We start from the raw sequence: 15,588 nt of genomic DNA, 5'->3' as shown, positions 1-15,588 counted from the left end.
AAAAAGGGAGAAAAAAGGGAGAGTTACTGACACTGGTGAAGGCACATTTGATACCATGAAGTTCTCCATGGTGGTGAAGATGGCCAAGCAGGTGTATATTTCAGTTAACAGCACAAAAGATCTGGCTGTGCTAGAGTGCCTGCCCGTAATCTGATACTCCAGAACCTAAGGCAGCAGGAGGATTAGAAGTTTAAAGCTGCTCGTGTGTGTGTGTGTGTGTGTGTGTGTGTGTGTGTGTGTGTCATACACACACACAGGATGGAATGACACCCAGGATGCAGATGTGGAGAGGTCAGAGGGCAGCCTTTCCGGGGCCAGTTCTTGCCTTCTGCTGTGGGTTTTAGGAATCGCCATCAGGCTTGCTGGGCCACCTTGCCCAAATGTCTTAATAAAATAGAAACGAGTGCTTCCTTCATTCAGCCGACTTGGGAACACAGCTCACCCTGCCGCAGACACCCCACTAATTGCCCCCTCCCCAAGACATCCCTCCATCCCATAAACCAGTCGCTGGCTCTCCAGTGTGCACCGGTTTTAATAGCAACATAGCATCTTACACAGAAACAGCTACAGGAATGAAAATCCAAAGACCGGGGAACTATGGCTGGACCCTCAGAAAGATGGTCTTCAATACATCAGGCTTCCAGGGCCCACACTCAGCATCCCCCTTCCCCAACCAGCAGGAACAGACGTGGAACAGACAGCTTTGCCAAGCTGGTTATAAAACAATAGGCCCTAGACGGAGTCCAGACAGGCTGCACCAGGGCTCCAAACCTGAGCACCCCAAAGCTGTCCTCACTGTCCAGCCCCACCCTGGGGCAGGGCCCATGCTGGCTCTGCCCTCCAGGCAGGCTGTGACCTCCCCAGACAGGAAGCTGGTCCCTGTCCACGGGGTCCTGCTCAAAACAAGCCTGAAGTTTAATGGGATGTGGGCTGGGAATGGGGGCAGATGCAGCCCAGAGATAGGTGATGAGAATGAGCCATCGGAGGCTGTTTCCTCTAGTCGCCTCTCTTTTCTCCCCTCTCTTACGCATGTGCACACAGTCAAGCAAGTACGCACACACACACAAACACACACATATCGCCATCACTGTCCTCCAGGTCTTCTGGAGGAAACTCACACCTTCAGGGCCTGGGCTAAACTTTAAGTTTCTCGTCGCCTCTGTCCCCCGGTGAGAGCCAGCTCTGTGATCTCTGCTCCTCTCCAGATGGACGGAAGCCAGAAGCTCTGACCCTGTCTAGAACATGGCGGGCACACACTGTAAGCTCCTCCCTGCCCCACCTGGGCTAAAGCGAGCAAAGGCAGCCTGAAAAGGCCAGCCCTGCCACCCTCCTGGTACCCTATCAAGGTTTAGCTGGCGTGATCCCTCTTCCGAGAGAGACCTCCCTGCCTGCCTCACCTTAGCTCTCCTGATCCCCTCCCCCTGCTCTGTCCTGGGCCCACCACACAGAACTGCAGCCACTGGGGACCAGCTCGTGCCCGCACTGGTGCCCTGATGACAGGGCTCCACCCTGCCCAGCCTCTGCCTTGGGAGTTCTTGGAGTAAACAGCCTTCTCTGGGCATTGCGGGTGAAATGAAGCTGGTCGGCCACCAGAGGGCAGCAACAGGTACATCCCAGCCCTGCCTCCTCGCGAACCCACCTTCCCCAGGGGCTTCTCCTCCATTTAATCTGTAACTCAAGCCTCCAGGGGCCTACAGGACAACCGGTGGCTATACAGTCAGCCCTAAGCTGGCAGGAAAGAAGCTCTCCCAGCACCTATGGACCCAGGAAACCTGTCCCTGAGGCTGCCGACAGGCTCAACCATGTCACTGAGCCTCCAGACCAAGCCAGTGAAAGAAGATGCTCTCCTCTTGCCCACCTCAGCCCTGTGTCACTCACAGCTCCACAAGGGTCCCCTGGCCTCATGGCTTTCTGTCTCTGCTCCCAGAGGACTCCCCCTTGCCTTAAGGGGTCCCAGACTCCCTGCCAGCCAGTGCATCGACCCTGTGTAAAAGAGCTACCTTAGAAGAGTTAGAGGGAAACCTGGGCTATTTCACTAGGGTGTCTAGGGTTGGAGGATTTACAACCCTCATAGATATTTCTGCCTGGAGCTTGAGGTCATATGGCCAGAACTCCATAAGTCTCCTAAACAAGGACAGGCCCTGGCCTTGTGCCCAGCGAATCCATCAATAACAAGTTCTTTGAAGAAACTAGACAGGTGTCTTAGGCTCCTGCATGCCTCTGCTTGCAAGAACTGAGGCTGTAGTTTACGGAGCTAACAGCTCCTGCAGATTGTAAGATTATGGGATGGGGCCAGTGGCCACAATCTAAGAAGGCTGGCTGTATGTCTGACCCTACCAAGATGCTCAGGAGACAGTACCCTTTCTTCTGGCTGAGCCACACCCCAGCCAGGGTACCACCTTGATTGACATTTGGAATCTCTGACCCAGAGCAGCCATGGGATCTACTCTCCCTAGCTACATTCTCCCCGTATCAACCAAGCTCAGAGCCTCTGTCAGCCAGCCCCTTTCCAGCCATGCCACCATCCAAGCCGTTAGTGGTAACAGTGAGATGTGTGAGACCTGTTAGTCAGAGAGAAGTCCACAGCCATTCATTTCTGCCGAAAGGAACAGACCAGAAAGGCATGAATTAGTCCAGAGGAAGGGGTGGTTCAAGGGAGTCGGCCAAAGCCAGGCCAGGAGCCTGGAGCTCCCCACCCCCCAGGATGGGCAGGGCTGGCAAGTGGTCAGCCGCTAGGGCAGCCAGGGAGAGGCAGGGGTTAGCTGGGTATGAGCTAGAGTTAGTGCAGAGGAGCCAGAGGTTAGCCCAGAGAGGCCATGAGCCTACTGGAGGTGAGGCATGAAATCACCCCCAGGTGTGGCCCTGGCTTAGCAGCTGGCGGGCTCTGGGGGAGGCTGGCTGGGGCAGAGGGATGGGCATCAACAGGACAAGGAGCTGGGGTAACTTCCCAGTGGCCTGTGGGCCCCAAGGGTTCTCTTCCAGGCACCAGTTCCTCCGCCTTCCCGTAAGCCCTAAGGGCCTGTGGAGGCACTTCCCCAACTGTGAGCACCATGGCAACTGGCAGCCTGTGGGGAGGGTCTTTCTGAACACTTCCTGAGGGAAAAATATCCTCACACCTACTTCCTGTGTGAAAATGGCCCCAAATCTACTTCCAGTACTCTGCCTTGTGGTTTTTTGGGGAAATGCCCCCCTCACATGCTTCTATTTGGAAACGTCTCAGTTAGAGCTTCCATGTAAGGCTTGTCACTCCGCTGGCTTCAGGTTCAGAGACACACCTTTGAGCTCCTGTACAAGACGGCCAGCCCTTTGAGTTCCTACTCCTTCCTCCCTGGCCTAAATCAGAAAGGGCCCAGGCTAGGTAGGGCCCAGAACTACAGGCCCCACACTGGCTCCCCTGATCCCATCCACTCCTGGTGGCAACCAGACCTGTGCACAGAGGACAGAGGTCATGCTCGGAGCGCAGCGTCCCACATCCACAGGGCAGCCTCCTCCTCCTCTTCCTCTGGGCATCGTTAATACAGCTGTCCCCTGCCTCAGACCTGGCCTGGTCAGCCTGGGGACATCTGCTTGCCAAAAGGAGGGACCAGCCCCCGGGAGGCCCAGAGCTCGGCAGGGCTGGGTTAGTAAGAGAAGAAACCGGTTAGTAGGGCCGTGTTAGTAGATCAGAGCACAGCACCAGCGACAGGTCTGCAGACACACACAGGAGCCACTACAGAGAAGAAGGCAGCGGGGGGCCGTTAGTTCCTGGGCGGCGGCGGGGTGCGGGCAGGGCACCCCAGCGTTAGACAATTAGTAATCAAAAGAGCTGCCTACAGGGAGAAAGCTGGCAAGAGGGGAAGAGACGGTTAAGGATCCAAAGCACGTGTCTGCCCCAGGCAGAAGGGTCTGTGTGCAGAACACCCGAGATCAGGGGATGGGCGCATCACCCAGCGCCCTGCGGCCTGCCCTTGCCACGTTTTGGTTTTGGTTTTTCCATTTTGAAGTCCCTGCCATTCGGCCACACTTTGGCTGCCTCGCCACGGGCATCGAGGGAAGTAGGAGGATCCCATTCCACCACGGAGGGAAAGCGTCCCGGAGAGGGCAGCAGCGAGTGGCAGAGTTGGTGAGTCTCCTAGCACGCCCTGTCCTGCAGGATGAGCCTGCACATAGACCCCAGCCGCCAGGCAGGGCCTTCCAGAGCCTTGTCTGCCCACCTCCCGGCCTCTGGGAAGGCCCCTGGGCTGCCAAGTTAGTAGGGTTTGGCTGCTGCGGGGTTAGTAGGACATGCTCGGGCCAGGTTAGTGGATTAGTCAGTCGACAGAAGGGCCAGGCGTCTCGTCGAGGGCGGGCAGGCGGGCGGGCGGGGCGGGCGGTAGAGTCCTGGCCGAGCCCTGGTTTGGTTAGTAGGTTAAACACACCATGCAGCCTTCCCCCACCCACCACAGGCCTCCTGTCCTCACCAGCCTGGGCAGGGGGCCTGACCAGGGCAGGGGGTCTGTCTCAACACCCCTCAGCACCCCCCCCCCAGGAATCAAACCTGACCTCAGTGACCCCTGCTGGAAGCCCAGAGCTTCTGGCTCTAAGCTGTGGGTCTCAGGGCCCCACAAACACTTCAGCTCTGCTGAAAATGTGCCCTGCACGTCCTCAGTGCAAACCCCCTGCCTGGTTGTGGCCAACCCCTTCCCAGAAGCACTATCTCACACGCATACATGCCTGTACACACACACACACACACACACACACACAATCTCAGTATCTTTTGACAAAGCATCTAACCCACCCCACCCCACCCCACCCAGAGCTGCCATGCTTGGAAATGGACATCTCTTCTGTCACCAATTCCCAGGTCTCTGGCTGCTCCCACCACTGGCCTGCCCTGCCCTCCTCTACAAACACCACAAGGAAGTGGCCTGAGTCCTAAGGCGAGGCTTGGACTGCCTCCACCGCAACCCTCCGGCTTCTCTTTCCATCCAGGCAACACCAGGCCACCTGAGTACGCCCCAGCCATACCACCTATCTATAGACCTTGGCATTCCTAAAGCTCAAGCTGTGTCTCCTAGCATTCTAGACAATGTTTGGTAAGAAAAGAATTCTGTAGCCAGCCAAGTCAGGAGTAATTGCTTTGTCCGTCTACCCCACCCCGAGTATCCGAAGCACTCATTCACGTTTTCAAGGTTCTGAAAAGTCCTGCACTGCTTTTAACCTACTTGAGTTGTGCTTTAACGTCTTCCCAAAAGCACTCAGCTAAGCCACACTCTTCTCATCCTCCAGTTGGGTCAGCCTGGCTACGGAGCCTCTCCAGAGTGCCAGAGCTGAGGGTCTGCCTCCCCACTGTTGTCTAACCCTTCCTGGAGATAGCTTCTCTCTGAAGTTGTGAATGTCTGAAGCACGGCTGGGCCGCACCTGTATTTCCCAAACCGGCTCACAGAAAAGAGGTAAAATAGACTCCATGCTGGTAGCAGGAAACAGGGTTCCTCCCCTTCTGGAAAACCTGGCAAGCCTACAACAGAGATTGGCCAGTGCCCCCAGACTCCTCAGGAAGATGGGGGTGGCCTAGCCAGGAACGCCTCTGGATCACAAAGCACCCAACCTGGCTGCACCCTAACCCTAAACTCCCTAAACTCCCACTGGACAGAACTATAGGTAGGAAGCATCTTCTGAGAGCCCAGCACTGACCCAGGCACAGGACCTCCCTGAGAGCTACCTGGGCCACCAGGACAGCCTAGGGCCCAAGAGACAAAGCGGAAATCAAGGCTGGTAGAGGCAAGGTGACTTGTACAGCAAGACCTGAGCTGGCTCTGCTCTGGCTACAGCCACCACGTCCCCGAGACACCTAGCACAGTGCCTGCAACTGTCTGTCTTACATTCATCTGCTCGTCCCTATGTGAGGAATTCTGAAAGGGAGATGGCTTTGGCTGCTCCTGTTTGTGAGACCACCCTGTCAGAGTCCCCCCTCCCCCCAAGAGGCACAGGCTAACCCACAGGCCCTATGTGAAGGCCTGGAGAGACAAACCCATCATGGCTGTGCCTAAGCTCAGATGAGGTCCTAAGCCTGGGTCTTGAAACGACAAGACCGTCGCCCTTATGAAACGAATCCCTGGAGCCTACTCACTCTGGACACCAAGAGAGGCCCCCTGAGGACATAAAGCTACTGCTGGCACTTGGATCTTGCTCTGCCAGCCCCGAGCACTGGAGTGGGAGTCTCTGGTGCTGAGCCTCACAGCCTGGGCTGAAAAGTAAATACATAACTCCTTCCCCCAACCCCCATCCCATGAAGGGCTTCCTGTTTCTAGACTTCCCGTCCCAAGGGAGGCCACACACTGCTCTCTTGCCGACTGTAGAACCATCGCCTCCAGGAAGGTGGTGACAGCGGCGGGGCATAGACGGGAGAGAATGCTGGGCCCTGCACCCTGAGCAGGGGTGCAGGAAGTGCGTGCCAGCTTCTGTCCCTCGGCAGCTATGCAACACAGATGGGGGTGCTGCACCCTGAGCAGCCCCGTGTCCTCAGCAAAGCCTCAGTAACTGCAGACTGGGTGCAGCCCATTCTGTAGTGACTGGAAGAAGCTGACGCTGTGGGTCTGCCAGGAACCTCCCTACTGGGTGTCCTTATCTCAGGGCACCCCCTTTCTCTTTCCAAGGTCCCTTCCTGTGCTAGACAGCACAGGAGCTAGCTCCCAGGCCAGGACTGGCTGTCTGTCTCCTTCCCACAACCAGCAGGGAGCTAAGCCTCACCCAGGAAGCACCCAAACAGAGCCATCATTCAAGCAGCAAATTGAGGAAAGACACAGACAGACAGAGGGAGAATGAAAGGAAAAGCAAGCAAGAAAGAAAGAAAGAAAGAGAGAAGGAAGGAAAGAAAAAGAAAGAAAAGAAAAGGAAAGGAAAGGAAAGGAAAGAAAAGAAAAGAAAAGAAAAGAAAAGAAAAGAAAAGAAAAGAAAAGAAAAGAAAAGAAAAGAAAAGACAGACATTGGGCTCCTCCTGAGGAGCTCTTCCCCCATGCCCATGAAGTCCCTGCCCTACCCACAGATCCTTTGAGACAAGCTCCCCCCCCCATTTCCAGAGACTGGAGGAGGATTCCAGTCCACATGGGATGAGGAGGGGCCTCCAGGGCCCCAGGGCTCTGAACTGCAGCCTCTCCCACCCCGAGCTGTCCGTCAGAGGCAGGGCGGATCCTAAGCGTGCATCTTCCAGGAATGGCTCTTCTCCAGAGGGCTCCATCCCAGGCACTGGAAAGCACAGGGTCTTCAGGGAGATGAGTTGCTCCCCAGTTCCACGAAGTCAGAATCCAAGGGATCCCCAGGGCTCCAAAGCTGACCAGGGTCTGGAGACAGACTGCAGAGCTATCTGGGGGGAGGTGCAATGAAAGAAGGTGAGGGCACCCCAGATGCCCTAGTCTGTGTCCTGTGCTCCCAACACACAGACAGCACATGGGGCAGAAGGGAAAGCTTGGGGCATAAATCTTTCAGAATAAACTTAGAGATCAAGTCATTTAAAAAAAATAGCAGATGGGAGCCACGCAAAGATGAGCAGAAAGCCAATGACTAGTGGCCCAGAGGGACCCCAGGTGGCCAGGGTCCAAGAAGGGGCAGAGTGCAGTCGCGAGGAGTAGAGACCTCCAGAGTCCCCAGTGGCTTCAGCTGACGCCCTGTGTACACCCGCCCCCCCCACACACACACACAGAGAGACGCGTATACTCCACAGGACTGAGCTCACCCCCTTGCTGAGCTGTGGTGAGGCACATTTTTCTTACTTGAAGATCTCGGAGGATGGGACCATGTCTCTGTCGTTCACCCCTAGACACCCAGCATCACCCTAAAGAAGGTGAGGTTCATATCCGTGTGAGAGCATGACACCCCCATAGCTTCCACTGGAGGTGGGGGGCATAGTCACCACTGAGGCCACACACAGCGCATCTTCTGCTTCTGGCTTCCTCAGAGGCAGAAGGGAATATGAGACAAAGGACCACCCAACCTCCTAGAAGGAAGCACACCTCTCACCCTTACCTGACATCATGGCAGCCGCAGCTCCTAGCTCCTCCCACACACAGACATCACAGGGTGACTCTGGAAGACACAACAGCCAACCCCCCACAGGAGAGGACCACTCCCAAGCCCTGCCTTGGCCCAGAGGCCATCTGCCTCCTCCTTCCCTGCCACCTACAGCATCCTTCACCAACATGGGTACATTGTGGGTTCCTGTGTGACCCAGGAAAACTCAGGGCAAGCAGGGCAGCTTGGGGACAGCAGAGGAGATGCCAGGACTCTGACCTCAGCACTGCTGTGGCTGCTGGAAGCCTGTGCCCCCCCCCTCTCTTTCTCTCTCTCTCTCCCCCGTCCTGTCACACAAGGTTACTATAATGGCCACTGGAGCCACAACTGAGAGATGAAAGGTGGCCCTTCTGCCCACCTCAGTCACCCTTTAGTGACCCTCACAGCGGAGAACACGTGGCAGAGGGCGCAGGGTTCATTCAGACTGCTGCAGTCACCACGGTGGAGGAGATGAGGGAGAACCCCGAATCCCAGGACTCAGGTTTGCTCTTCCCTGACAGCTATGCTACCTCTGTCCTCCCGAGCCCCGGAAGGCAAGGCATCTCGTAGCAAGCTCTTAACAGCTTGCTGTCACAGGATCCTGGAGCTGAGAGGAGACAATGGGCTCCGAGGGCAGCCCTGAGGAGGTCCCCATGTGTCTGCAAGATGACCAGGAGCCTGTCCAAGCTTACAGATGCCATCCTCAGGAGCCAGGGTCACGACGTCTGTCCACCCTCCCTCTGGGGGGTTCCAGAGCTGACCCTTTCCCATATGAACCTGCAGAGACCATGCTGTCCGCACAGCGGGCGGGTGAAGGGATACTTATCTGCAAGGCGGCTTTGCAGGGTGTCTGTGACCTTCCCAATACCCTCCTCTCTTCTGGGAACCGGCCGGAACTCTGCAAATGAACCCACAGTGACTCTGTCACAGGGTGTGGACCCAGGAGCCTGGTCATGGTGAAGGCAGTGGAGGTTCATAGGGGACCTAGTTCCTGGGTCAGGCTGATTCAGTCTCACAGCATACAAAGAAAGCTGTGGGTTTGGGAGCCAGATAAAGCTTTGATCAGCTTTAACTGCCCAACCCCATGTGCACAGTGTATGACTCTTGAGTTGTTACTCCGGAAGCTTTAGCCTGGATACTCACCAATTAATCAGTGACTTAAGTTCAGAAATGCAGACCATGGCCCCTCGGCCTTCAGAATAAATGCAGAAACATGAGCTGCACTCACACTCAGGCATCATACAACCTGGCGGGGACACTCCCAGTTAGGAAGCAGGTCACATGCAGACCCCTGATGAGCAGACAAGCTGTACCACCACATGGTGGCAGGCAGTAAAAAGAACCTGCTCGCTGACCCTGGGCAAACCCACAGGCCCAGGAAAGCCAGGCCCAGAGCTTCCTGTGGTGGTGCCAGCCTGGAATCCCAGCATTCGGGAGGCTGACACACGGAGGGTCATGAGTTCAAGGCCAGCCTGGGCTGAACAATGAGACTCTCTCTCTCTCTCTTTCTCTCTCTCTCTCTCTCTCTCTCTCAAAAATTAAAAATAAAAACTACGAAGATGAGTAGCAGTTATGGCCAGATTTATACCAAATGCCCCCTCAAAGGAAAATGAGAGGGACAGAGAGTAACTTACTCCTCACCATGGCTGGGTGTGGGATAGGTTTGGGAGATCTCCCTGGGGCAATAGACATGGGACAATGTCCATTTAACACCGCCGCAGGGGCTTGGCGACCACGATCAAAGTCTCCGGACTGGACCTGTGAAACAAGAGCATTGCACAGTGATAAGGCTGTACAAGAAAGGGCAGAGTTACTGGGGGTGGGGGTGGGGACTGGGAGGCACAAGCCTGAGTGCAGTCACAGCCACTGGCCTTCTGAAGGCTGAGCCAAGGAGGGAACACATGGGCAAGGAATACATAAACATTTCTTTGAGGTTTTATTTCTTTTTTAAGCTTTAAAAAAAAAGTTTTATTTGTGTGACCATTTTCTACGTCTGCGTGTATGTCCATGTGCCATGTGTGTGCAGGATCTGAGGTCAAGAAGAGGGGAGATCAGATCCCCTGAAACTGGAGTTACATACAGTTGTGAGCCACCATGTAGGTGCTGCGAATCCAACCGGGGTCCTCTGCAGGAGTGGCCAGTGCTCCGAACCACTGCGCCATCTCTCCAGCCCCTGTTTTTGATTTCTTGCTGTTTGTCTATTGCTTGCTTGTTTTGGGACACAGTCTCAGACAGGCCAGGCTGGCTTCAAACTCACAGTGCAGCCAGGTAAGCCAGGTAACTTTGAACCTCCGGGATCGCAAGCTTGTGCTGCCACATCCGGCTCACGCTGTGCTGGGGCTCAAACCCAGGGCTTGGCGAATGCCAGGTAGGCATTCTGCCTGCCCCAAACCCCTTTATCTTTGTTAACTAATTTTAAAAAAACAAGATAATTACACCATTTTGTTTCCTACAAAAAGATATTTATGCGTGATAAAAGTTCAAGAGCTGAGACGTTCATGGCCAAAGGTTGGGTGGACTTGGCTCATGGCTCTGCCCCAACCAGCCCACATATGCCAAAGCCAAGACCAGGAGCCCTTTATGATAGTTTTGACTAAAGACTGGCACCCATGAGACATAGGTCTCTCCTACCTTGAGGTTCAGGAGGCTCAGTAAAGCCGTTGGCCTCTGCCCGCCGCCTGCATTTTTGCAAGAGGTGAAGCCTTGCTTTGTCTCCAGGCACCACTGAGAGGCAGTGTGTGATGACAACAGACAGACCTCCGGCTATTACAGAGAAGAAAGACAGGGATGAGGGGTGGGTATCCATCTTTACTCTGCACCTTGGATTTGTCTTCCTTTTTGAGACGGGCTCCTGCTCGTAGCCTCAAACTCAGTCTCCCCTGACTTAAGGTCCTCCTTCCTCCATCTCCCAGGTGCTGAGCTGAGCCTCAGTCCCCTGTCCACAGAATGAGTGTGGCATCAAGCCCTCACATCACCTCCTTGGTGGTGTAGCTGTTGGCTACACAGCACATTCGTGCAGCCTAAGGAAGGCACAGGGACCCTGTAACGGTGACGAGCTGCCAGGGAGATGGCTGGACTTGAGGTCTGGCTCGGGGATAAAAATGTCTACTCGTTGTGGAGGCCCACAAGAGCAGCTGTACACACTGCTGAGGAGGCACCCTGGAAAGCCCTGGAAATTCAAAGTTAAGTGGAGCTTTCCAGAGCTCTCCAGGGAACTTGAGCAGAGGACAGAGCACAAAGGAGATCGCCCAGAGATAGATCAGTGGAAAGAAAAGCAAAAGGCAGGAGAAGGGAGCCCAGCTAAGACCAACCTGGGTCGGTCTACAAAAGAGACTGGGGTTCTGAACACAGAGGGGGAGATGGATGAGAGAGACCCACAGACACTGGACATCAGCATGCTTAATGTCCATCCGGGGTCAGCTTACTGCAGCTGCTTCCATGGCCCAGGGTACCTCATTAAGTCCTCTTTTTAGGGTCAGGTGACACCATACCTCATCAGTCACAATCACATCCTAGATCCAGGTCTGAACCCTGACTCCAATCTAAATCCCTGATCACTTTGCTTCTCTGGGCTTCTAGTTTCTCACCTCCCTAATATCTAAGTGCAAAGGTTTTTTGTTTTTTGTTTTTTTGTTTTTTGTTTTTTCCTTTTTCTGTCTCCTTGGGGGAAGAGACAGAGTGGGAGAGGAGAAGGGAAAGGGAGAGAGTGGGAAGAGAGAGAATATTCCATGCAGCCCAGACCAGCATAGAACTCAGGATGACTATGAACCCCTCTTTCTCCAACCTCCACCCCGCAAGTGCTAGGATCACAGACGCATGCCCCCTCCCAGCTCAAAGCAGCTCGTCTTTCGTGGTGGTCTTTCGAGGCTGCACCAGGATAAGCTAGGGTTTGTTTTTTATTCATCTCCTACTCCACGCCCTCGGGACACAATGCTCACTCCCTTTGGCTCCTCCAGAGGGGCCACCTGGCACCTAGAGGGGTAGGGACCACCTGCCTCAGCTGAGCCCATCAGGGCAGAAAACAATGAAAGACAGATGTCACCCTCAGTCAGCCTGTGCCCTGAGCTTCTTGACTATTGTTCCACAGGGTGACAAATGAGCCAGGCCTCAAAAGCAAGGGCAGGGGTCCCCTGGGAACAGAGGACTGAACCACAAACTATTCACTGGCCCGCTGAACCTGCACAAAAGGCCCGGTGCCCCAGCAGCACCCTGTTCCAACAGCAGAAGGTCACCCAGAAGGGCAACACTGTCCCCACTGAAGCACACAGCCAGACCAAGGCAGGTGCCATGTGAGTGAGTGGGCCCAGCTCACTCACGTGTCATGCCCTCACTCACGTGTCTGGGTCTGCCCTCAACATGGGCACCTGGCACTGGTTCACAGCCAACAGCCCTCCACCCCCAAGAACACGGCCCCACACCACAGCTGAAGAGACTGAGGCTGGGAAACTCCTTTCTGACTGTGACATGGTAGGGAGGATTCGCACACAGACCACTGCTACCAGCCCTTCTCTCTCCACCACAACCGGGAGGAGCGGTGTGAGCTGGGCCTGGGGAAAGCAGTCTACTACAAAATGGGCTGGTGGGGGAGGGGCAGAAGCAGCGGGAAGAATGTCTTCGAGTGAAAGCAGGACACCACACTGAATCCTATCACTTGGCGAGGTGAGTTTCCGTAAAAAATGGAGTTTTCTCTTATTTTTGTCTTTTCCGGGGCTTAACAATTATTGTTTTATTAAATTTAGGAAGGTGTGTTTTAAGGGAAAAAATGTAGTAAAGTAATAAATTTTTAAAAATTGAGGCAGGGTGCAGTGATTTAGCCCAGGTTGGCCTTGAATCTGTAATTCTTACCCAGGCACAGTGACACAGAGTTGTGTTTCTAATCCCAATCCTTGGGAGGCAGAGGCAGGTGCACCTCTGTGAGTTCCAAGCCATCCTGGTCTCCATAGTAAGATCCTACCTCAAAAAAAGTGATCCTCCTGCCTCAGCCTCCCAAGTGTTGATATCATCTGAAGGTGACAGGGGTGAACAGACAGCCTGGTTTTTGCATGGTCCTCCTTCCTCCCTGTCTTCCGCCCTCTTTCCTTTCTTCCTTCCCTCCTTCCTTCCACAGGGTCTCACTGCATAGCACTGACTCACTTTGCAGCCTAGGCTATTCTCAAACTTGCCATCTGTCAGACTACCAAGCACTGAGTCTGCCAAGGACCATGCCTGGCCAACACTCATTTTCCTATGCAAGGTAAGAGGGATTGTCTTCAGCCTGATTCCGGGAACTTCTTTGGGACCCTGAAGATATCAAACGCCACCCCACCCCACCCCACCCCCGTTACAGGGTGATGAGACGGGCTAAATTTTCTGCAAGGTCATCGTAGCGCGGACTTCAGACCCATCCTCAAGAGCAAGGGATATAAAAGGACAAAATGTGGAGTGGGCAGAGGATGCGTAGAATTAACATAGAATTCTTCCAACAAGAAAACAACCAAACCCAGGGTCGGGTGAGTTCAATGCCCTCCCGAAGTAGGAAGCAGAGACACATTTGTCTCCACCACTGTTCGGTTCTGAAACTGTGGGGGCGGGGGATCAGGGAGACCCGAGGATGGTGTTAGAGCCCCAATAGACCACCCCCAGCCCCCAATCCCTACCCCTGCCTCCAGGAGTGGGAGCGATTCTGAGCACCTCCAGATGAGCAGCCCCGCCCCAGATGTGCTGACGCAGCGCGGGGCCACGTGGCGGGACACCGGCTCACTCGCTGGGAGCCCCGGGAGTGCGGGGTTACTCATCCCTGTCCGGGGCTCTAAGCACCCGGCGGCGCCTCCTGGGAGGCAGCGAGGCTGCGCCTAGCTCCGGGCGACGCTGGCGCGGAGAAAAACAAACCGGCTGGCAGCCAGTCCTCGCTCCTCGCGCCCCTCCCTGCAGCAGGTGGGGGCGTTCTCCTGGCGCGACTCCGCTCCGCAGTGGGGGGTGCGCGCCAGCAATCCCCGGCGCCGGGCGGCCTGTGCTCGGGAGCCTGGGGAGAGAGTGGGGTGCCCGCGCTCCCCGGAATCCCTCTGTCCAAGAGATAAGCTCGCTCGCGCCCGGGCTGAGAGAGGTCTGGACCTTTCCCTCTCAAATCCCCAGCCTCTGCAGAGAACATCTCAGAGCCCGGGGTGGGGGTGGGGGTTGAGGAACCGAACTAATGGGTTCTGGGGTCGCCCCAGGCCGTTTCAGAGATACCACACAGGCTTCAGAGTCCGTCGTGTCTGTACTCAAAAAAAAAAAAAATCACCCGGCTGGGTGACCTTGGACAACGGGTCGCTAGCCCTGTCTGGACCTCCTTTTCCTCGTCTCGAAAATGGGTTCTTACCACCTCACACCTTAACACCCCGCTGTGCCAAAGCGGTGGCTCCCAGGGGATGTGCCGTCACCATGCAGTGCGATGTCGCAATGGGGGTACGGAGATGCATTTCGGTCTGAGGCTGCGCTGGGCGCCCCGGGTCTGGGATGAGTCCCATAAGTGGAGGTAGGGTAAGGGCTGGGCGAGGGGGGAGGGGAGCCAGGGACACCAGCCGGTACCCCACCCTCCGGGCTGAGACCGCCTGAAGGCAGCCTCGGGCCTGAACGTTTACCTGCTAACCTTGTGGGTTGGCGTGTCCTGGGGTCCTCCACACCCATGGGTGTGGGGGAAGGGAAGGGTCTTTGTTCCTCCCTCACACCATGACTCCGAGACCCTAAGTACCCTCTGTGTCCCCAGCCCCATGGTTCATCCATCTGGCCATTAACGGTTGGGGATCCTGTCACCCACCCAGCTCGGGCCACCACTGCCCTGGGACTGTGGGACCCACCTCGCCCTCCCGGGGATCAGGTACGCCAGGCGGGGCGTGGGGACGGCGACCCTGGCTTACCTCGGCTCCTCGCTCCTGCAGCTGGAGTGTAGAAGGCTCTTTGTGCCCGGCTCTCAGCAGAACTGGGGGAGCCCCTGCAAGCGCCTCCCCTCGCAAACTCCTCCCCGCACTGGTCCGCAGCCTCCCTCCCTACGGCCCCCCAGCGCAGTCGGCGTCGGCTTCGCCTTTACTGCAGCGCCCATGAAATTTTAATGCAGGAGCGGCTGGCGGGCGGAGGTGCCGCACCCGGTCTCGGGGGTGGGGGTGGGGACGCCCTGACAAGCACCCATCTTGCGTTCTAGGGGGTCGGGGCAGCGAGACATGGGGTGCGCATCTCCGCTCCCCGCCCCGCGTCTCACAAAGGGGCTACTGCGAGGCTCAGCCTCAGCATCCTCGCCTGCAGCGCTACCATAGCAACGCTGGCCAGTGGAGAGGCGCGCGATGGTCGGAGGCCAGGCCGCGGACTAAGCAAGAAGCCCAGGCAGATCCAGAAGAGGACCCCCTCCCCCGACCGCCCAGCCCCAGAACCGATTCTTAGGGGGCAGAGCCGGGGCGGGGCTCCCGGGCAACTCTGCTAGGAAGATTCGAACCCAAGTCTGTGGCACACTTGGTCTATAGTTTTGGCATCTGCTTTGCCTGCACTCCTTGGCACCATTATGATCTCCACGGGATTGCTAAAGAGTTGCCAAGAGCTGTGGTTCTCTTATGCTCCAGGCCAGCGCTATTC

The 15,588-nt window shown here is 56.0% G+C and overlaps 1 long non-coding RNA gene across 4 annotated transcripts; it reads right to left on the bottom strand.

Moving 5' to 3' along the window:
• Positions 1 to 514: 514 nt before the first annotated feature.
• On the bottom strand, positions 515 to 15,128 carry LOC110554336 (uncharacterized). 4 transcript variants are annotated; one of them, XR_009591535.1, is made up of 7 exons: positions 14,883 to 15,128; positions 13,644 to 14,240; positions 10,639 to 10,770; positions 9,642 to 9,765; positions 7,984 to 8,905; positions 7,694 to 7,792; positions 515 to 7,324 (listed from the first exon to the last, which is right to left on the bottom strand). It is a non-coding gene; the product is annotated as an uncharacterized LOC110554336 (long non-coding RNA). The 4 variants fall into 4 exon arrangements; XR_009591536.1 differs by lacking the exon at positions 13,644 to 14,240 and having other exon boundaries at positions 515 to 2,596; positions 3,427 to 7,324; positions 14,883 to 15,102; XR_002476773.2 differs by lacking the exon at positions 13,644 to 14,240 and having other exon boundaries at positions 14,883 to 15,105.
• Positions 15,129 to 15,588: the final 460 nt, after the last annotated feature.

This window comes from Meriones unguiculatus, chromosome 4 (assembly GCF_030254825.1).
Source record: "Meriones unguiculatus strain TT.TT164.6M chromosome 4, Bangor_MerUng_6.1, whole genome shotgun sequence".
Lineage (NCBI taxonomy): Eukaryota > Metazoa > Chordata > Mammalia > Rodentia > Muridae > Meriones > Meriones unguiculatus.
This window is presented reverse-complemented; position numbering and strand designations above follow the sequence as displayed.